Source organism: Labeo rohita, chromosome 1 (genome assembly GCF_022985175.1).
Source record: "Labeo rohita strain BAU-BD-2019 chromosome 1, IGBB_LRoh.1.0, whole genome shotgun sequence".
Lineage (NCBI taxonomy): Eukaryota > Metazoa > Chordata > Actinopteri > Cypriniformes > Cyprinidae > Labeo > Labeo rohita.
The window spans coordinates 47,618,919-47,644,026 of NC_066869.1; the positions used below are offsets into that span (position 1 = coordinate 47,618,919).

General features: G+C 31.4%; 1 long non-coding RNA gene across 1 annotated transcript in view; it reads right to left on the minus strand.

The window, feature by feature from the left end:
- The window catches only part of LOC127172067 (uncharacterized), a 105,322-nt gene that overhangs the window by 41,673 nt on the left and 38,541 nt on the right, over positions 1-25,108 (minus strand). Inside the window, exon 2 of the long non-coding RNA XR_007828583.1 lies at positions 2,004-2,164. This is a non-coding gene — a long non-coding RNA (uncharacterized LOC127172067). The remainder of the gene's footprint in view (positions 1-2,003; positions 2,165-25,108) is intronic.

Sequence of the window (25,108 nt, forward strand, 5' to 3'; positions counted from 1 at the left end):
ACCAAATCTTGGACTTGGCAAAATTCTGCCAAGCAGGCACAAATACCAAAACCTTAAAAAAAAAACTCATATTTTTCCTTAAATGTAGCAAAAAGGTATTATTTAAGTTAAGTAATTCCAAAAAGAATTAGATGAATTAATATTTTCTACATATTTAAGAAATTCAAATAAAAATGCATTTGAAAATACAAATATTCAAATAGTTTTTATGCTTTATTAAAATCTAATAAATAAATAAATAATTGGTCCAATATTAAAAACATGATTACGGCCTTGTTTCCAGCTAATAAAAATATAATGCACCTGTTAAGTCATGAAAATGTTATTTATTTCAAAGTCCACTTTTTAAAAAAATGTTACTTTCTCTGAACATTCTGAAAAACAAGTTGTAAATAGTAACGTTTAAATATGTTGAAAAATCATCCAATTAAAACGTTTCAGAAAAAAAGCACCACAAATGATGTACAAATAACGTTTTAAAAATAGATATCATTTAACCCTAATATTCTATTAATGCTACTGAGCATGTTCCTTTTTACCTGATCAACTCAAAATATGATCTCCATATGATCTCACTAGATTATCAGTGTTTTTCACCTTACGTGTGATGTAGCATTGTATAAACCCTTAACCCATTACCATAGGCGGATTAACCATATGGGCAATTGGGCAAGTGCCCAGGGGCACCACGTCCAGGGGGGGGCACCACGCAAAAAAATTTCTCTGTAAAGACAAGCGATGTATTCTCAAACGCCTGTTTAGCCATGGCATATATATATATACGCTTTCATCAGAACATACTAAGTCCCCTGAAAATTTTTCTGAATTTTTTTTTCTCCCGTGTGAATTAGTGGATTCGCGACCTATCGCTAGATTCACACAAACTGCGTGAACCCGTGCGCTTTCGTTTCAACGCCTATATATTACTCAGTCAGATTCTAGGAGCATGCTGTGCGGTGCATCGCGCAACTCCCGTCTCTTCAACTGAAATTAAAATGCTTCACTTATCTATGTGTGAATTCACTGCAGAGCGTCAGCCTTGCGCTTTCACGTTGTACTTTGCAGTTGTTGGCAATCAAGAAAGGGGCAAAGTGTAAAAAAAGTGAGTATGTAAGTTTTATTTTCAGTTCAAATCCTCATAAAACTATGTAGCTATACAGTGTTTAACAAACTTATTAGACCACCCGTCAAAAACATGTTTAAAACTAAAAATTGTATTGTCATTTCTAACAAATAATAAACAACTAAATTGTGTTTATTCACACATAACCAACAATTAACTAATAAACCAAATAAATAAATATTTTATTTTTATTTTGTATGCCTCATTTTGCCTTGATAAAAGTTTGCATTCTTGCTGACATTGTTTTGATGCACTTTTTCCACAGTCTCTGTTGATATTGACATTCAGATAGTTTCTAGTTGCTCCCAAAGACTTACTTTTGATTAAGTTTTTGTGCAATCTGTCTTTGAATCCATTTAATCCCAACAATAATTATATTTTAGCATTAGAAACACTACTTTGACTAAAGATCTTACACATACTGGTGGATTAACCATTACAGAAACATTAAAAATGATTTTGGTAATAATCACCAGTACTTAGTTTAGGGCAGCTGGATGTGGCACAAACCGTACATTGGGTGGTGGTCCAATAAATTTGTTAAGTGCAGTCAGGGATGGGCAGTATTTCAAAAACATGTTTTTGAAATACAAAATACTATTTTGTATTTTGTAATTAAATACAATTAATCTTAGTATTTTTGAATTTTCAAAATATAAAATATTTTTTGCCAATAAACCTCTTTATTAGACTGCTGATTTCTTTTATATAATCAAGTATATAAAATACTACATACAGGGGGGGCACTTTAGGTGTCGTTGCCCAGGGGCACTAAAGAGTCTTAATCTGCCACTGCCCATTACGCTGAATGTATGCTGCATCTCTGACCTCACTTCAACCTGCTCCAGAGGGAACGGCCCGTGGGACGTCCCGCCCTCACCGTTATCCTGAGTGCTGTACAGAGAGCACTTCTCTGAACCCTCAGCGGACGCCTGCTCTTCAGTTTATCAATGACTTGATCGATCGCTGGAGCCGATTCTTCCACTTTGACTTCTGAGCACATCCGTTTTAATCCCAGCGTGGACCACTCCGAGAGTGGAGCTGAGAAAAGACCAAAACAGAGAGGAAAATGAGTGTTGTGAGAGTTTCACATGAGACGGATGTCACGGCTGGAGACGTCTTTATACATCTATATGTCTGAAAATATAGAGATATAAATATGCAACATATACTTACATTTAGATAGACAGATAAGTGAGTATGAATGAAATAAACTATTTAACATTCAAAATGACAGTTTTGACATTTTTCAATCACTAAGAAATCAAGTGAAAATAAAATAAGATCTCAATAACTTAATGGAGCAAACCCTGTTCCTCCAAGAACCATTAGTAAGATCAAATCTATACAAGTCAACTGAGATAAATTAAAGCACTTCTCCAATACATCTTAGCATACAAATAAACTTCTTGCGATTAAGTCTTCAATCAGTTAATACACTTGGATTTATTTGTATACAACTCCATTTGTGCTAGCCAGTAATTGAATTGTATGTTAGAGCCACACACTGACTACTAGACTTGCTGTCTTCTGGTCATTGGAAACTGATCAAAAACTATACTGTGTTCAAAAATAGTTATGCCTTGTGACAAAAGAAAAAAAATAGAGTTTACAATTACAGTAAATTAAATGACACAGTGCCAGGTTTCTTCTTTAGGACAGATTTGGAGAATTGTAGCATTGCATCACTTGCTCACCCATGGATCCTCTGCAGTGAATAGGTGCCGTCAGAATGAGAGTTCAAACAGCTGATAAACTCGGGGCACCATATCAGTCCATTATATGGAGGAAAATGCTGAAACGTTTTCCTCAAAAAACATAATTTCTTTACGAATGAAGAAAGAAAGACATGAACATTTTGGACGACAAGGGGGTGAGTATGTGAATCTTTGTTTTGGAAGTGGACTTCTCCTTTAAGTATAACAGTAGTAAACTTTGATTACACAACTAGTTTACATTTATGTTTTTAGTTCGTACTGCACTTTTACTGAACGTGAACTTATAGGTATACTGATAGTTTACTAATTAAATACTTGTAGCATGTTTAATACACTTTGAAGTATAGTCTCAGTAAACTATCAGTTTAGTAGTTTTATACTGCAAGTATACTCGTAAGTTTTCTTTAAGTGAACTTTACATCATACTTTAAGTATACTACTATATGTCCTTATCTAGGTATTCATTTGTATATGTGATATTGATATTAAATGAATATCTGAACATACAAAACGTCAAATGAAAAAACATATGTTGATATGATAATCAAAATGTAGATGGAGTTGATCAACACCCCAAACCTTGACAGTCATCATTACCTCCTCATGGGTCGACATTTTATTCCATAACATTACACGGTTTTGATGATTTTTTTTTAATGTCTGATGATCGTGTTGGATTACATGTGGAAGCATCTATTGTTTTGGTTTCTTCTTCACTTGTGTTTTGGAAATTCTGTACAAAAGACGTGTAATAGCGCCCCCTACCGTATAACAATGAAAACATGGATTCTCTATAGTATAGCTTAAATATATTTAGACTTTTTCTAAGTATAAGTCAAGTACACTTAAATGTCATTTTAAGTATATTTCTGAGGAAGTACATAAAGCACATTTCTGAGAACTACTTGGAAAAGTAGACTGAAAGCAGACTTTCCTATTTTTAGTTTAAAAGAAGTATACAAATAGCGCACTTAAACTTTTTCGTAAGGGATTGCATCACTTGCTCACCAATGGATCTTCTGCAGTAAATGGGTGCCGTCAGAATGAGAGTCCAAACAGCTGATAAAAGCATCACAGTAATCCAAAAGTAATCCACACCACTCCAGTCCATCACTTAATATCTTAAGAATCCAAAAGCTATGTGTTTGTAAGAAACAAATCCATCATTATGATGTTTTTAACTTCAAACCATTATTTCTGGTTACAATACAAGTCAATAATCCACAACAACGCTTCCCCCAGTGAAAAAGTCCATCTCCTGTTGTTTGTCACATCAGAAATCAAAAACACATATTTGTTTTGAACTGTTGTGGCTTGTAAACAATACTTGATTTATGTATATTTCTCTCCTGATTCAGACCAGACCACTTTTTCAACTGGAGAAAGTAATATTAGGACTCATATTTTAGTTGGAAGCAATGGTTTGATGTTAAAAATGTCTTAATGATGGAATGGTTTCTTACAAACGCAGAACTTTTGGTTTCTGAAGATGTTAATTGATGGATTATTTGTGGATTACTGTGACGTTTTTATCAGCTGTTTGGACTCTCATTCTGACGGCACCCATTCACTGCAGAGGATCCATTGGAGAGCAAGTGATGCCATGTAACATTTTACTAAATCTGATGAAGAACTCACAAGTTTTCTGCAAGTCTGCAGTTTTCCTGCAGAATTGAGCTATTTTAACACTGTTGCCGCAGGCTGTTTTTCATGTCCGCGGGTTGAAGCGACCCGATGGTACATTTAACCTTTGGAATACAAATTGTACCAGGGGAACCCCGCCAAAAAATATGTATTTTACCCCCTGGAACGTAATTTTTTTTTTTACCAGGGACCCTGCTCGGCTAGTTTTGGGCTAGTTCTGAGTAGTAATTTTTTATTTTATTTTTTATGACAGGACAAGACAGAAAGCAAAGTGGGAGAGAGATAGGGGCGGGATCGGGAAAGGTCCTTGAGTCGGGATTCGAACACTGGAGAAAGCAATATGAGGACTCATATTTTAGCTGGAAGCAACGGTTTGATGTTAAAAATGTCTTAATGATGGATTGGTTTCTTACAAGCACACAACTTTTGACTTCTCAAGATATTAACTGATGGATTATTTGTGGATTACTGTGATGTTTTTATCAGCTGTTTGGACTCTCGTTCTGACGGCACCCATTCACTGCAGAGGATCCACTGGTGAGCAAGTGATGCAAATCTACAATTCACCAAATCTGATGAAGAAACGAGCTGATCTGCATCTTTGATGCCCTAAGGGCGAACACATTTTCAGCAAATTTTCATTTTGGGCTGAACTATTCCTTTTAAAAACCCAAAATGATCATCTCTGATAATCAACATTATTGCACAGATTCCACAGAACATTTCTAAAATGATACTGGCTTCCATTAATACTGCATATTAACACATGTCAGAGTTTCCATAATAATCATTATATATTTAGGTTTGCAGATGGCATCTCTATCATAACCGCACTACAGGAACCCACAGCAGGCTGGATGACTGCAGTTAATTATCTCCAACAAGCCAAGACAGACTAGAGGAAGATAGTTTCTGGTGACGAGGTCAACATGGTTAAACAACGCAATTATCTGGAGATTATTAGTGGTGCTTCCTAAAGCAACTACCGTGATTTTTAACCTCTAAACCCATTAAACTCTGCCCTAACTCATAACATGTTTCAGCCTCCATACAGCAACAAAACAATGCTAGAATTACTTTAATATGTACTCTGTGTATATATGTATATATATATATATATATATATATATATATATATGCAGTGCAAACTAATTAACTCATACAGAAAATGTACATTTACAGTACTTTACTAAATATGGAAGCTGCTCTGACACAATCCATACCTGGTTCAGCATTGTGTCCATAACAAAGGCCAATAAACCTTCACAGCAGCGTGTAAAAATAAAGCTAAAATAACTAATTAAAGCTCAGAGAAACTGTGAAAGTGCCATTATTTCAGCAGCAATGGGGCTCCTGCTCGCAAGCTGATTGGTTCATAACTACATGTGAATGATGAATGCAGGGACCCGAGTGAGTGAGATCGATTAAACTCTGTGGGATATTTAACTCGTTTCAGCTTTAAAATTTAAAATTAAATTTAAAATTAAAGCAAAACAATGTTCTTCCATCTATCTATTTATCAAAAGTGCTGGGGGTTGTATGATTTTATGATTAATGTTGAAAGAAGTCTCTTCTGCTCACCAGGGCTGCATTTATTTAATGAAAAATACAGTAAAAAAGCAGAAATTGTGAAATATTATTATAATTCAAAATGCCTATTTTCTATCTGAATATCATTAAGTGGGCTTGAGAAAGCCAATTTACTGAAATGCTGTTTAAACTTACAGTTATTATTATTCTTCTGAGACTAAAATTTCTGACTGCTACTCCTCCTAAAGCTTTAACTCTACAAACTCCAAACTTAGCCCAGATCTTCAGACTGGTCTGACTCAAGTGTGCTGTATCTTTTCTAACTGACTGGACTTACGATTTTCCTACAACTGACGATTAAAGCTGGGAAAAATCCCATAGACTTACAGTGACAGAACGTTCAAATGAGCATATCTATCACTAGCCAAGCCTAGCAACTAGAGTCATGTTAGTAGCTTGCTAATCATACTAGTAACATGCTAGTAACTGGCTAATAATGCTAATATCATGCTAACAAAACGCTTATTATGCTAAAAACATACTAGCAACTTGCTAATCATGCTAGAAACATGCTAACAACTTGCTAATTATGCTAGAAACATGCTAGCAACTTACTAATCATGCTAGAAACATGCTAACAACTTGCTAATTATGCTAGAAACATGCTAGCAACTTACTAATCATGCTAGAAACATGTTAGCAACTTGTCAATCATGTCAGAAACTTGCTAGCAACATGCTAACAACTTGCTAATCATGCTAGAAACTTGCTAGCAACTTTCTAATCATGCTAGAAACATGTTAGCAACATGTTAACAAATTGATTTTCATGCTAGAAAAATGTTAGCAATTTGCTAATCATGCTAGAAACACGTTAGCAACATGCTAACAACTTGCTAATAATGTTAGAAACATGCTAGAAACATGTTAATCATACTTGAATCATGCTAGAAACATACTAGCAACTTGCTAATCATGATGGAAACATGCTAGTAACTTGCTAATCAGGTTAAAAAACATGCTAACAACATTGTAACAACTTGCTAATCATGCTAGAAACATGTTAGCAACTTTGTCAGTCATGCCAGAAACATGCTGGAAACATGCTAACTTACTAATCATGCTAGAAACATGCTAGCAACTTTGTTAATCATGCTAGAAACATGCTAACAACATGCTAACAAATTGCTAATCATGTTAGAAAAATGTTAGCAATTTGCTAATCATGCTAGAAACAAGCTAGCAACATGTTAACAACTTGCTAATGATACTAAAATCATGCTAGAAACGTTAATCATACTAGAATCATGCTAGAAACATACTAGCAACCTGCTAATAATGTTAGAAACATACTAGCAATTGCTAATCATGCTAGAAACATGCTAGCAACATGCTAACAAATTGTTAATCATGTTAGAAAAATGCTAGCAATTCGCTAATCATGCTAGAAACATGCTAACAACTTGCTAATCATGCTAGAAACACGCTTGCAACATGCTAACAAATTGTTCATGTTAGAAAAATGCTAGCAATTTGCTAATCATGCTAGAGACATGCTAGCAACATGTTAACAAATTGCTAATCATGTTAGAAAAATGTTAGCAATTTGCTAATCATGCTAGAAACAAGCTAGCAACATGCTAACAACTTGCTAATGATACTGAAATCATGCTAGAAACGTTAATCATACTAGAATCATGTTAGAAACATACTAGCAACCTGCTAATCATGCTAGAAACATACTAGCAACCTGCTAATCATGCTAGAAACATACTAACAACTTGCTAATCATGCTACAAACATGCTAGCAACATGCTAATCATGGTAGAAACATGCTAGTAACTTGTTAATCAGGCTAAAAAACATGCTAACAACATTGTAACAACTTGCTAATCATGCTAGAAACATGTTAGCAACTTTGGTAATCATGCCAGAAACATGCTGGAAACATGCTAACTTGCTAATCATGCTAGAAACATGCTAGCGACTTTGGTAATCATGCTAGAAACATGCTAGCAACATGCTAACAAATTGCTAATCATGTTAGAAAAATGCTAGCAATTTGCTAATCATGGTAGAAACAAGCTAGCAACATGCTAACAACTTGCTAATGATACTGAAATCATGCTAGAAACATTAATCATACTAGAATCGTGCTAGAAACATACTAGCAACCTGCTAATCGTGCTAGAAACATGCTAGCAACATGCTAATCATGCTAGAAACAGACTAGCAACATGATAGTAACTTGCTAATCATGTAAAAACATGCATCTATCTATCTATCCATCTATCTGCGACGCTGAATTTTCTGCATCACTACTCCAGTCTTCAAAATCACATGATCCTACAGAAATTATTCTAGTATGCTGATTTGCTGATTATTATCAAAGCTGAAAACAGCTGTGCTGCGTCATATTTTTGTTGAAACCGTGCTGCATGGCTTTGAACAGTAGTTTATGTAAACAGGCTGTTTTAGTTGCTTTTAAGATTAACAATTTCTAACCGGCTCATCATTGCACAACAAATTTTCACAGAAATTGTTTTGAGACAGATTTTACCTTTAAGAGAGAAACACAGCTTGTTAATGCTGCTATATAAAAGATGAAACAACATATGACTCATTGACCCTGTTCAAGTATTTGGCGATTAATCCAGCATAAGCTCAGATATTAGGACCATCTGGGCCCAATTCAAACCAATAGAAAAAGTTGAGCTTATGAAAATGTGTTTTGGCACGCCATATGCCTGTTCATTTTCATCTACGCTCCTACTTGAATTCAGGCCGACTGAATGCCTAAAAGCACATCATAAATTTATACCGTAGCAAAGAGGTGCGAAGGTTATGTGAGGCACAAAGTGTTCAGTGCACGCATTAAAATTAACTATTTGCTTTCTAATGCATCTGTAGTGCATATCTAATTTAAATACATACTTTCAGCTTTCAACCACGCCATATAAAGACACTTTTCATCATGCAATCAAATCCAGATCAGTAAAATCTAATCCCGCCTTTCAGTTTTTCTCATTGAATATCATGTTTTACTCACATTATGAAAGTAAAATGGCTTGCAAATGACTTTTTATGCTGAGCACAAATCACTGCATGTTTGTCAGCGGTTTAAACATAAATCATAATGCAAACTCTCAAAGAAAAAGCCCAAATGACAAATGTTTCTGCACAAATAAAAGCCTTAATGTGAGTCCATTGCATTACATACACATGCACACATTAATGCAGACTCAGATCTTGCTTAAACCAGCCCTCATCTTTCTCAGCACCGCTGGGCTCTTCTGCAGACATCCCACTAATATTTCATAATGTGCAAAAAGTCTCTGAGAGCCGCATAGGTCTGAGAAACATGGAGCAACGTTCTGAAGTGTTAGATGATGAAAAGCCTCCAACACGTGGACGCATTCATCATAATGTTGAGCTTAATGGTTCCTCTAAAGCTTCTACCTAGAAAAAACAGCACAAAGGAGCAGAGAGAAATACATCAGAAATTGGCCATTTACATGCAACCGTCCTGACAAAACCATCTCCTGGGGGAAACTTACACTATTTAGTTGCTGGTCTGTAGTCCCAGTTAATCGTACTGTACTGTGAAAGTACAGAATGTGTTGGCCTGCTTTTAAGTTCGAAGAGAGCCAGTATGCTAGAAATGAAGCATGCTACTGCATCTTGATACAACAATGTTGTAAAAACGTTCTTGCAAAGGGATTGTGGATAACGTTAGCCTGAAAAGCACGCATAAATGCACACTTCAAAAATACACCAGAAGCAGTGTACTGTCCGTGCATCCTATTATTTGGGATGCACATGCAATACTATATACTGTATCACAATTGTAACCTTACTTATTATGTCACAAACAAGTTCACATGCTGAAATAAATAAATAAACAAATGCATGAATGACATGCATGCATACATAAAAAATAAGAAAATGTATTAATTTTTTTCAAAATAAATTAAAAGAATAATTAAGTAAATATATATAAATATGTATTATATATATATATATATATATATAATTAAAATGCATTAAACCAAATAAAAATTAATTAAAATTAGCGAATTAGTTTAAAGAGTTAAACTTTCACTAAATTAATAAAGAATTAATTGAAGTCAATAATTACAATTAATAAAATGAATTAAAATCAATATGAATATTAACATAATTACAAAATAAATAATTAAGTAAATAGATGAATAAATAAATTAATTAAAAATAAATTAAGTTAAATTAATCAAAATATTCATATAAATTAACTGAATAAATAAAACAATTCAACTTAATTTAAATAAACTTAATTCAAATTAATAAAAAATAATGAAGTGAAATAAATGTGGTCAAATAAATAAAAATCCATTCAATAAAATTAAAAATAAAAAATTAATTAATTAAGTAAGCAAATAAATAAAATCATTAAAATAAAAAATCTAAATAAATTATATATATATATATATATATAAATAATCTAAATATTTATTTAATCTATTTTATTTAATCTAAATAAAATATATATATATATAAAAACAAATTAATAAATTAATAAAGAATTAATTTAAGTAAATAATTACATTTAATACAAATTAATCAAAATCAATAAAAAATATTTAAATAAATAAATAAATAAATAACGTAGATGTATACATACATACATAAATAGAAATAAGATAAATAATTAAAATTAACAATTTTTAAAATGAATTAAAATGAATAAAACAAATTATATACATATTAAATAAATGAAACAAAAATATAATGTAATTAAAATAAAGTTAAATAAAACAAAAAAATTAAGTTAATAAAGAATTAATTAAAGTAAATAATTAAAAGTAATTACAATTAATTAAAATATTACAATAAATAAATAAAAATAATTAAATAAAAAAGAAATCAATTAATAACTACTTAAAATAATACAAATAAATATGATAAAATAAATAAAAATCTGTTAAATAAAATGTAAAAAAAAAAAAATTATTTATTAAAATATATAACAATAAATAAATAGCATCCAGTAGGTAAGGGTGTAGGTCATTTTCAGTATATAGTACGTACAAAAAGAACCTGTTCCCACCTTTAAAAAAAAAACAACACAGCAGTCAAGCATTTGCTATTGAGAGGTAACACAGAGCACGTATTACATACCTCCCCTATTACAGAGCACTTTCGCTGTGTTCTGATACTGTGATGTTTTCCACACGGTTCATATCAGAAGCGTGTAGGCAAGGAAAGGGGCGTGACAGCGGATCAGTGCTGTCAGCGTAGGATGCGATGCGTCTGATACTAATTACACCTTGTCACTGCTGCCATAAATGTCACCACTGCTGAGTGTCTTTTGTCTGCTGAGATTTCCTCGTGCTCCAGGTATTGTTGAGGTTTCAGAAACATGTGAGCCAGTATGACATGATCAAAGACTGTTATTCACATTATCATTCGACAGTTTTGTATTTATAACTCAATTTTGTGTTAAAATGTCTCAAACGATGAGTCAAGAAAAATGTTGAAATATTTTAATAATGTGAGTGGACATTTCAAACAGATTTGCTATTCATTAGGAGTAAAACTTTTTAACGAGTTCTGAAAAACAATGCAGGCATGAGGATGAGAAAATGTGTGTTTTTCTCAGGTTGTTTCTACGCTGTGGGTTGAAATGGATCAGTTATTTGGTGAGTAATCTTTGCTGTACTAACCAAAGGAGGATACTAGAGAAGGTGGGTAGTGTGAAGATTGAGTCATGAGTTCATTTGGCTGAGGTAACACGCTCTCATACCCTTGAGAAAAAAAACACTAATATATTAGAGAGAAACAACACCATGCCAGCAGCAGCTCAAAGACAAAATGATTTTCCATGCCCGTTTTGCTTCATGGGAATATTTTCATCATCTTAATGAACATGCAAAGCCACAAGTGCACAATCAAAGCTCTTAAGTGGTGTATTGCATAAAAAGTAATAAATAACAAATCAAATAAAAACTGGGTCTCCTGATTATTATGAGCACCATAATGCAATTAATGCATTGTTTAGAATATGTGCACATTGCAGTGACTTTAAACAAAATCCATAATTTTTGCATCATATTTAAAATTAAGATAAGATAAACAAACAATTAATTAATTACTTAATTTGCTTACTCATCTAAATGTGATGCTCACAAAGGTTGCATTTATTTAATTAATAAAAAACAGTAAAAATTGTTTTATAATTTAAAAAAAAAATAGCTGTTTTCTGTGAATATACTATCAAATGTAATTATTTCTGTGATCAAAGCTGAATTTTCAGCATAATTACTCCCGTCTTCAGTGTCACATGATCCTTCAGAAATCAAACATTTTTGATCATTATCAATATTTAAAACAGCTGTGCTGCTGAATATTTTATTTATTTTTATTTATAAAATAAATATATTTTAATTTTAATGTATTATTATTATTATTATTATTACTTCATTTTAATTAAATTAATTAATTTATTTTAATTAATTAAATTACTTTTTATAAATTTTTATTATTTTTTTTTATTGTTTAATTTAAATGTATTTATTTATTTAATTAATTAATTTGTATTTATTTTTTATTAATTTTTATTATTAATTATTATTATTATTATTATTATTATTATTATTCATTTTATTAATAATAATTTAATTTGTATTATTGTTGTTATCATTATTTATTATTATTATTATTATTATTATTATTATTATTTATTAACGATAATTATTAATTTATTTATTCATTTATATTTATTATTTTATTTATTTATTTATTAAAAATAATTAATTTAAATATTAATATAGAATAAATGTTATTATTTTATTTTTATAATTTATATTATAAATATTTGTATTTTTTATTTAGATTTTTTATTTTAAATGTCTTTACTGTCGCTTTTGATTAGTTCAACACATCACTGCTAAATAAAATTTTTTAAAAAAAAAATCATAGTGCCCTTAGATTTTTGCATTTGGTATGTGGTTTCTGGGGTTTAAGGGTCTCTTCTTCAGTGTTTAAAGTAACTGCACACCCTTATCTCAACCAAAATGCCTTTAAGGCAAGTTAGTTCACTCGGTGGGTGTTTGTAATGCCCTTGAGCAAAGATTTTCCAGCAAGCATAGCATCTACTTAAAAAAGAAAAGACTAAAATCAATATAACTTCTTGGCAAATTTAAATGTGACAAGAATGTCATCATATAATGCCCTTCTTTAAATCAAATCACACTAAAACATTCTAGACTCTCAAATTAGGGATTCATAAAAACACATTCTCTTTTAAAATTCTCCTCAAAGCACCAAATATGCAACTACACAAAATATGAGAAAAGATGACATGTTCTATTCGTGAGATTCTTGTTTTGCAGAGCCATTGATCAGAAAACCTCTCGTCTGTTACTATGGTGATAGAAGATCGCTGTAATCTGTGCAGGCCCACTAATTTATGAATTGATCGTTTTAGCACGGAAGCTGAATGAAAGGCCGGACAAACAATACTGAATTAATGATGAACTAATGGCAAAAATGGGACAGATTTGATTAAGTCATGAAACTGGCTGAAAGTTGGCCAAGAATATGGGCTTTGTATGAAAGCAGCTCTGGTAACTTAATAACAACATAAATCAATACTAACAGCCTCTGCTGATTTTTAAAGGAACAGTTCAGACAAAAATGAGAACTGCTGAAAATGTGCTCACTCTCAGGCCATCTAAGATGTAGGTGAGTTTGTTTCTTCATTAGATTTGGAAAAGTGTAGCATTACATCACTTGCTCCTCAGTGGTTGCATCACTTGGTCACAAATGGATCCTCTGCAGTGAATGGGTGCCGTCAGAATGAGATTCCAAACAGCTGATAAAAACATCACAATAATCTATAAGTACAGTAATCCACACCACTCCAATGTAAGAAACAAATCCATCATTAGAACGTTTCAACTCCAAAATATGAGTCCATAATCCATAATAATGCTTCCTCCAGTGAAAAAGTCGTCTGGTCTGAATCAGGAGAGAAATCTGCACACATCAAGCACTGTTTACAAATGAAAACAAATGTTTACAAATGGACTCTCATTCTGACGGCACCCATTCTACATCAGATTTGGAGAAATGTAGCATTACATCACTTGCTCACCAATGGATCCTCTGCAGTGAATGGGTGCCGTCAGAATGAGATTCCAAACAGCTGATAAAAACATCACAATAATCTACAAGTAATCCACACCACTCCAGTACATCAATTTACATATTGTGAAGCCAAAAGCTGCATGTTTGTAAGTAACAAATCCATCATTAAATATTTTTTAACTTCAAACTGTTGCTTTCAGCTAAAACATGAGTCCATAATGTATAATAACACTTCCTCCAGTGAAAAAGTCCATCTCCTTTTGTCCCCTTACATCAAAATCCAGCCACATATTTATTTATAGCTCTTTTAGACCTTTTAGCTTGTAAAACGGTGCTTATTTTGCTTCTGATTCAGACCAGACGACTTTTTCACTGAAGAAATATTATTAATTAAGGACTTATATTTTGAAGTTAAAATGTCCTGATGATGGATTTGTTTCTTACAAACATGCAGCTTTTTGCTTTTTAAGATGTTAGCTGATGGACTGGAGTGGTGTGGATTACTTGTGGATTATTGTGATGTTTTTATCAGTTGTTTGGACTCATTCTGATGGCACCCATTCACTGCAGAGGATCTATTTTTGAGCAAGTGATGTAATGCTATACATTTCTCCAAATCTGATGTATAATGGGTGCCGTCAGAATGAGAATGAGAACATTTGTTTTCATTTGTAAACAGTGCTTGATCTGTGCATATTTCTCTCCTGATTCAGACCAGACGACTTTTCCACCGGAGAAAACAATATTGCGGGTTATGGTATTTTGAAATTAAAACGTCTTAATGATGGATTTGTTTCTTACAAACACACACCTTTTCACTTCCCAAGATGTTAATTGATGGACTGGAGTGGTGTGGATTACTTGTGGATTTTTCTATCAGCTATTTAGACTCTCATTCTGACGGCACCCATTCACTGCAGAGGATCCATTTGTGACCAAGTGATGCAATACATTTCTTCAAATTTGTCATAAAATAGCTGTCAATGAATGCTTCCAGTTGTTAAATCTAATCTGCTAAATATTCTAGAGTATTAAAATATATCCTAATTGTTAAAGTAAACAACAGCAGTTGACTTACTTTACTCAAATGACATTCATAATTATGAATAATGACACAGAAACTCAAACGCGGTTTGCTGCTCTGTGGGCAAGTGATCCGAGACGCCCCGTAACACACTGAGAGTCATTATAATATTAAATGAATATTAAAAGCCATAATCTGTGTGCTCATGTATGTCTAAGGAAAGCGTGTGCTCCTCATGTTAATGCAGCAGCGCATGAACGACCCTTCTTGGCCAAAATGCCTGTCTTGGCGAGGTTTTAATGTAAACAGGGGGAACAAAAATTGGATTTGTGTCAAAATATTGGATCTGCGCTGTGTAAATGAAGCCTAATGGACCTGCTGCGCTCTATTAGGTCATTAATATTAATCAAACAAAAATATTGACACGAAAAACAGAAAAAGAACTGCTGCCGGCTGGATAACATTTATTATGTCTGCTTCTTAGTTAAACTCCAACAGCACTGAATCTATATTAATGTACTATACTGAAGATCAGTATCAATCAGTGAAAGCTATGCCAGTTATATTATATTTAATTTAACATGAGATTGCTTTTGATCTTTTTTTTTTTTTTTCCAATTTCTGAATGTTTACATTAGTTGTGCATGTGAAATGTAAGCCTTTAATAGGTGCTGTTGTTGATTTTCTGTCATATTGTTGATAAAAACAGTAACAATTACTTGCAGAAATATTAAACTGAGATATTGCAAAAAAATCAATCAATAAAAGCTATTAGCTTTTGACTTTCCAAATATTTACTCTTAAACATGTGAAAAACATGTTAATAAAATAAACCATAATAATTAGTAACAATTACTTGAAAATACTGTAATAAATAAATATAAAAATATAATATTTTAATAAAGAAATAAACATTACATTAAAAATATTAGCCATATTTATTTAAGAAATACATAAAGGGAACATGGCATCTAGAAATTAATTTGCTAATATTTAAATTAATGTTCAACTTTTAAATAAACTCGTGCTAAAGAATGTAATTCCACTAGTTTCAGTAATTTCACATTTAATTGTTTTTTTTTTACTATAATAAATAAATAAATAAATAATATAATACAATATAATAATAAAAAGTATATAATAAATGTATAATATAATACATATTTATAAATATTTATAATATAATATAATAAATAGTATAATTAATAAATAAATAAAAATATATTAAATAAAAATTATTATAAATAAATAATATATTTACAAAAATATATTTACATTTGATTACGTTTTTTTTCCCCCCCAATTTCTGAATGTTTATTATTACAGTATATACATGAACAAGCATTTAATTGGTATAGTTGTTGTTGTTGAGTCCTAAAGCATGATATTCCACTTCACAAAATGAATGAATAAATAAATAAATAAATAATTTAAAAATGTAAATAAAATAGTGTTTTCCTTTAGAATATATTTAAATAATACTTACATCTTCAAAAAAATAAATAAATAAAAAGTACAATGTAGTATAGGAATCATCAACAGCAGAATACAGTTAAATAGCATCTTTCGTAGTCACTGATCCCACAGACTCAAATCTCAAACCATCAATATGAGCACAAACAAATTACCCAGAATCTCTCCACATCAGCTCTTTAAACAGATGCTAGCTAAGCTAATTTCTGCGGCGCGCGGTCCAGACTGACAGGTGCATTGTGTGGGGTATCGGGATCCTGTCAAGGGCACTAGAGGTGGGGCGACACTGACCCTGCGGAGGATAGTTGCGCTCTCAGCATCTCTCTCAGCCTGTTATCAGCGGCACGCAAGTCATAGTAAGACACAACGTTAGCACTAACACGCTGACACCGAGATGCTAGCGCTCTAGAGATATGGCCATCCATACAAAACAGGACAGGACGCACAGTCGGGAGAGAGAAGCGGGGTTTGAATGTTTTTTTAAAGCCCAGAAGTTTGCCTGGCTGGTCATTTTTGTCACTAATGAAGAGCATTCAGAGCTTTAATTTCGTGATTTACCACTGGCACGAAATCAGACGTGGCTGCAGTTTATTCTGCATGGAAGCTCATTTAAATTATGGCGCAGCGATCCATTCTGCAGACGACCCAGGAAATTAGCATAACCTGTTATTTCTGTGCTTTGTGGTCAGAGCCTCCCTCCATCCAGAAGTCATTTTTCAGAGGCATAGCAAAATGAAGTATGCATACTTTCCCTGGACCTAGCCGTTCCTGCAATACTCTTTTATTAAGGTATATTGAGGCAATAAAATAGACTTATCAGTGTACAATGTATATTGGAATATGGCAAGCCAACAGGGTCAAAAGGGCTTTTTAAGCATTTCAAACTACAATACCGTTCAAAAGTTTGAAGTTGGCTTTTAAAAAATTAAAAAATTAATTCAGAAAGGATGAGTTAAACTGACCAAAAGTGACAGTAAAGACCATTATATTGTTACACAGGACTTTCCATTCATCAAAGAACCATGAAAAATAAAACGCATTAAGGTTTACACAAAAATATGAGGCAGCACAACTGTTTTTAACACTGATAATAATCAGAAATGCTTCTTGAGCAGAAAATCAGCATATTAGAATGATTTCTGATCGATCATGTGACACTGAAGACTGGAGTAATGATGAAAATTCAGCTTTGATTATTGGAATATGGAACACCAAAGGGGTCAAAAGCATTTTGTACTTTTTTTGTCATTTTGTACTACGATACCATTCAAAGGTTTGGGGTTTGTAAGATTTTTCTTTTTAAAGAAACTACAAATTTCATTCAGAAAGGATGAGTTCAATTGATCAAAAGTGATACTAAAGACCATTATAATGTTACATAGGATTTCTATTTCTAGTTCTTCCGAACTTTTTATTCATCAAAGAACCAGGAAAAATAAAATGCATCAAGGTTTACACAAAAAAATGAGGCAGCACAACTGTTTTTAACACCGATAATAATCAGAAATGCTTCTTGAGCAGAAAATCAGCATATTATTATGATTTCTGAAGAATCGTGTGACACTGAAGACTGGAGTAATGATGCTAAAAATTCAGCTTTGCTCACAGAAATAAATTATATTGTACTATATATTTACATAGAAAACAGTAATTTTGAATTGTAATAATATATCACAATTTTTATTGCATTTTAAATCAACTTAATGCACCCTTGGTGAGCAGAAGAGCTTCTTTCGAAGATATTGAAATAACTTACAAAACCACAAAATTTGAATACATGCGATGATATAAACACAGGAGGTTGGACTTTTTCTATCTCTACCCTGCTGAAATACTGGTCTATGATGGTTAACTGATCTGTTTTGCTAGTTTTAGAGTTTTTTTGGACAACTGTCAGGCTGTGAGACCAGCTGATCCACCTTAAACTAATTCGAACTACATTAAGCTTAGCTTTAATCACTTTTTTTCAGCAGCACTAACTCCAGTAATTTTGAAATATTAATGTACTAAAAATGACTCCTATCAGATGTAACATTTCATCATATTTTAAAGTATATGATACATCAATATTACATCAAAGGATGACACCACATGTATCCAGACGCTCTGAGAAAGAGAGATAGAGACTGTGTAAGCAAAACAGCATGAAAGTAAAGCAACTCACAGCACAGCCCTAAGGGATCTTGATCAAGCTTTAATTAAATTCTCTGGTTATATATCTTTTTCTTCAAGATTTGAACCCATTCAGAAATGCATATGACTGCATAATCTAGATTTACATTCAAAGTAAAACAAAGCACTAATTTTCCAAGCACTGACACAAGAGTTATTCCCAACACACCAAATTAACTTGATAACATTCATGATCAGCAGGTGTACAAACTCTGACACCCTAAGACCTGTGAACGACACCGGTGTTTACCGGATGTGTTGTCAGATCAGAGGAAAGCAACACTTGTTGTGATAAATGAACCCCAAAAAACACTGATTTTATTTGTTTTTCCTGCAATATTACATTTTGTTTCTTTATTAAATCAAACAACTTCAGAAATCCAATGACAATAAAGGAATCAATTCCTTTTCTCAAATAAAACAAACCTTAAGACGCATATGAAAGTCAAGCTTGGCTTTTAGTGTGACTTTTAGCTTTAGTCTACAGGTATATTGGTTTTCAGCAAAAACTTGACAGCAGACATATGCATTTAAAAATCTGTGCTTTTTCCCAGAAAGAGAACAAAAATACTCATAATGTCCAATCAGATGCTCTCTAGCATAAATAAGCCCCTCCTCCTAATATCATATATAGGTAATATGTCCAACCCACACATATGGTACACAAAAGTACTAATTTCATACTAATTTATACTATTTTTTTCGCATAATTTCGACCTTGTTCTCAAAATATTTTGTCTTTATTCTCGTATTGCTATGACTTTCTTATCATTTTGACTTTTTTCTTAAAAATTTTTGACTTTATTCATGTAATTTCAACTTTATTCTCACATTGCTATGACTTTCTCGTAGCTTTTACTTTTTTTCTCAAAATATTTCAACTTTATTCCGGTATGTTCAACTTTATTCTCTAGATATTTAGACTTTGTGCTAAAAAATGTGACTTTTTTTCTCATAATTTATTTCCATAATTTCAAACTAATTTTCGAAATATTTCGACTTTATTCCCGTAATTTCAACTCTATTCTCTAAATATTTTGACTTTATTCTAAAAAAAAATTCACTTTTTTCTTGCAATTTCGACTTTATTCTCAAAATATTTAGACTTTATTCTCATATTGCTATGACTTTCTCGTAATTTTGAATTTTTTCTCAAAATATTTCGACTTTATTCCGGTATGTTCAACTTTATTCTCTAAATATTTAAACTTTACTCTAAAAAATCTACTTTTTTCTTGCAATTTCGACTTTATTCTCAAAATATTTTGACTTTATTCTCATGTTGCTATGACTTTCTTGTAATTTTGACTTTTTTCTCAAAATAGTTCAACTTTATTCCCGTAATTTCACCTTTATTGTAAAAATATTTCGACCTTATTCTCGTACTATATATATATTTACACATACACACACATTTGTATGTATATATGCACTATATATGTACTTCACTATATATATATATATTACGAGGAAACCAAATCAGAAAACTGCTATTTGTTGAGGAGAATTCTACCTGAACTGTCTATTTAGCACAACAAAGGACTGAAAACGAGCAATAAAGTATGAAGCGTTTGGAGCTGATATTTGCCTTGAAGTGAAGGTTTTTACTGAGCTGGCCATAAATGCAATGAAGTTGTTAAAGGGCAAGTCGAATCTGTCAGCTGAGCTCAGACAGGAGCCGTAGCTACGCTACAGTCGTGAATTGATTTTACTGTACGTTACAGGAGTCCTGCGGGAGACTCCAACAATCCTCTCTATCGAGGACCTGAGACCTCCTGCACAAAACTGTGACATGGACAGAAATGAGATAAGATTTGTCTTCTTAAAAATGTCATAAAACTGAATTTTTCCATGAAAGAAGACTAAATTGCCTATATTTTTCTGGACAGGCAGTCATGTCAAGCCAATTTGTCAAGCTTCACGCACCTGTAATAGACACGCACCAGCCGAGGGGTTTTCAACTAGCGCATCCTGCCGGGCCATTTTTGGTTCTCAGGTTCATAATGAAAACAGCAAGGGAAAAATACAAAATTCACAATGCAATCAAATTGCAACTATCCATATAATACAGGAACTGCTTCAACAACAAATAAGAATGGAAATGGTTTTATTTTGTAACTTGTATAGCACTAAATAGCATTTAGAGTTATCGTTGATTGACTAAAAAAAAAAAATTGCATCGTCTGGTGTCTTATTAATTGCACATATAATAATAAAAAAATAAATCATAATTAAGTTTAAAAAAATGAATTTAACAAAGAATTTATTTATTCATTCATTCATTGTATTTTAAAGATGTTTAATGATATATTAAAATTAAATTATTTTTTCAGTTAGAAAAGTCCTGAAACATCTTTTAAAACAGTATAAACTGAGATTATTTTTAGTAAATGTGCAATTAATTTCTTCAGTTGATTCATTTTTTTGAAAAAAAAAAAAACTTAATTCATACTGTTTTAGTTAGATTTTTATTATAACCTTAAACAAATATAACCTTTAAATAAATATAAACAAATATAACCTTTAAATAAATAAATAAATGTTTTCTAATGACAGCTTAAATTAAGTATATTTTCCTAATGCAGTATTTTTTTGATAATTCTGTTTATAATTGTTTAAGGCATATATTTAATATAATAATAATAACTAATCAATAAAACAAAATAATTATAATAATAATATAATAATAATTAATCATTAAGGGTTATGATTTGAACATGAAAACAACAAAAGCAGAATAAACTTTGCTTATATTGTCTAAAAACAATCATTATAAATTTACTGTATATATTATGTGTATTTTATGTATGTTTAAATATTGTACTAAACATCAAGGCCAATATTTATTTATTTATTTTGATTGTATATTCAGCTAATATTGTCTGACAAAATCATTATACATTTACTGTATATATTATGTTTGTTTTAAGTATGTTTAAATATCGTGCTGAAGAACAAGACCAATATTTTTTTTATTTTTTTATTTATTTATTTAGCATTGTATATTCAGCTAATATTGTCTGAAAACAATCATTATAAATTTACTGTATATATTTTGTGTATTTTATGTATGTTTAAATATTGTTCTGAACAACAAGACCAATATTTTCTGATTTATATCTGCTTTTTATTTATTTATTTTTGCTTTTGTGCTTTTTATGCTTTGCTGTCTAACGTTATTAAGAACCTTTTTGTTATCTACAAAAATGTGATTCATTTTAATGTATTTGTATATTATTTTATTTTATTGTTGTCTGTTTTATGACTGTTTTATGGATTCAAAACATGCCGTCATCCTAAAAAACCATGAACGAGCCCAATACAAGATGAAAAGTATGAGAGAGCAGCTCGTAGCTTTTGAAACAGAGCCATTCTTGCTAAAACTGTTGCAATATTTGTATAACCTTGGTGTAACGTTGTGTGGTTCGCCTACGCATCACCTTTGCATTCTAATTGCATTGCGTCTGTCTCTGACTGCAGTACTGTGACTGCACCGCTGTAGACGTGGTTAAGGTGTGACAGACCAGTACATTAACACAACAGCGTGACACAGCAACTCAAACCGCAAACCTCTATGAAATCTCTTCTACTGCGGCATGATTAACATCTGAACACCTCCCTGAGGATATCATCCTCTCTCTGTCTCTCTCTCTCTCAGGACAACAGCCCTCGGCACTACATTAACAAGAAATTAAGCCTCTGCCATTCGTGTTCCAATCAATGGAAACATGTGATCCATGAAAGACGCTTTATTGATTTATGCCAGGGCACGGGATGTGGCATTAGCCAGTGGCACTAAAGAGCTGAACCCCTGGAATTAATTCAGCCGGGTTAAATTTGTGTGCAAGGGAAAGGGACAAAAATAAATTAATTAATAACTTTTTTGTTTATAACAATGCCTATGTATAGATAAATTCTCATATAATTTCCTATTACAAGACTAAATATGCCATCTATATTATATTATATTATATTATATTATATTACATTATATAACAGGTAAAGTGTCAGAAATACATTTTTAACTTACAGGCTGTATTTGTATTTATTTTTGTATGTATGTATTAATGTATGTATTTATTTATTTATTTATTTGCCATATAAAACTCACCATGTCATTTATTTTTAACAAATATCTTAAAGGAATTTCACTTACTGTAATTTAAAATAATTTATTTCTGAAGAATCGCTGTTAAATCTATAAAATCAAGTACAAAGTAGCTGTAAATAATGTTGTAAATTACCTTGAGATTTTGACAATTATATTTTGTTATTAATAATTTTAATCTTTTTTTTATTTAAAGTGTATATAATTTTAGTTAATGTAGTTAGTGTTTATTTATTTATTTATTTATTTATTTTATTTGTTTATTTTCTTTCTTTTTTTTTTTTTTAATTAATTTAGATTATTTTATTTTCTAAAATAAAAAAGTGAGTAATTCAAATAAACCAAAACTAAACATTAATTGAAATAAAATCTTTAAAAAAAAATTATATATATATATATATGTATATATTAATTGAAATAAAATCTTTTAAAAAAAAAATATATATATATATATATATATATATATATATATATATACACTACCATTCAAAAGTTTGGGGTCAGTACATTTTTATTGTTTCTTTTTTTTTTTTTTTTTTTTTTTTTTTTTTTTAAATTAATACTTTTATTCATCAAGGATGTATTAAGTTAATAATTAAAAGTTTATTAAAAGTTCATAATAAATAATTTACATTGTTATAAAATATTTATATTTTGAATAAACACTGTACTTTTTAAACTTGTTATTCATGAAAGAATCCAGGTTCCAAAAAATATTTGGCAGCACAACTGTTGATATTATCCAACATTGATCATTCTAATAATAAATCCGCATATTAGAATGATTTCTGAAGGATCATGTGACACTTAAGACTGGAGTAACAGCTGATAAAAATTCAGCTTTTCATCACAGGAATAAATTCTATTTTAAAGTATGTAAAAATACAAAAAAACATTATTTTATATTGTAAAAACATTTTGCAATATTACTGTTTTTTTTCTATATTTTTAATCAAATAAATGCAGCCTTGATGAGCATAAGAGACTTCTTTAAAGACTATTACAAGTCTTACTGACCCCAAACTTTTGAACGGTAGTGTATATATATAATTTTTTCTTTTTTTTTTTTTAAGATTTTATTTCAATTAATGTTTAGTTTTGGTTTATTTGAATTACTCACTTTTTTATGGTTTAAATTTTAGTTTCAGTTTAATTTAACATTTAACCCTATCATAGCAAAGGTGAAAAATAACATTTATTAATTAATTAATTGTTTTTTATTATTTTTCTTCTTTTTTTTTTTTTAATTTATTTATTTGATTTCTTTTCTTTTTTTGTATTTAATGTGTTTATTTTTTTATGTTTTTATTTATGACTTTAAGTCGCTTTGGATAAAAGCATCTTCTAAATAAATGTGAGGCTCCTAGTAGTGAGTTTACATTTACATTACAGTTTTGGATTCCACAAACCCTGGTTAACTTCTAACTTCTCCCTGGTTCACATAAAACAGTGACAAAAGGTATTTTCTAGATGATTTGGAAAAAAACAGGCGCTCATAAAAGTCAAATGCAGAGTGCAAATGACGTTTGTTTCTGGCCCTACGGGACGTTACATATGTATATATACATTTATTTATGCTGCTCCTGTCCACCTCTGACTGATCCGACCCTTTACCATAAAGATAAAACCTGCAAAACTCCGAACTCAGCATAAAGCCTTCTGACAAAGTAATTGGTTGTGACAATGGCTTGTGACAGCTGATCAAACCTCTGGCTGCGTGAGAAGACTAGCAGGAGACCTGAGAAATACAGATTAGTTGAGATGGTGCTTTTGTTGAATAAAGCAGCTTTAGAGGAGCTGAATGACCTGAATGAGTAGATTGAAAGTCATGTGCTTTGTCCGTATGGGATCCAACCTTTAATTACACCTTTGTGCACCTGCTAAGTCCAGCAGCACGACTCTATGGCCTCCATAATGAAACAAGCAGCTCTGTTGTGAACCGCTCACACTCACTGCGCTCACATGTGTTCGAGGAGGCTGTAGGTTAAAGTTTGTTTTCTTTTCGGTCTTCTAGGGAACAGGTTGGCAGCTTTTAATGACCTCAGGGACCCCTCGCCTCGCCTGGGACCCACATTTATAAAGCTACAGTATTTGACATCGTCCAACACTACCTGTACTTCATTTAAAGATAAATGAATGGATGAATTAATAAAGAAACAAGTGACATTAAAATAAAATCTCATTTTTCTT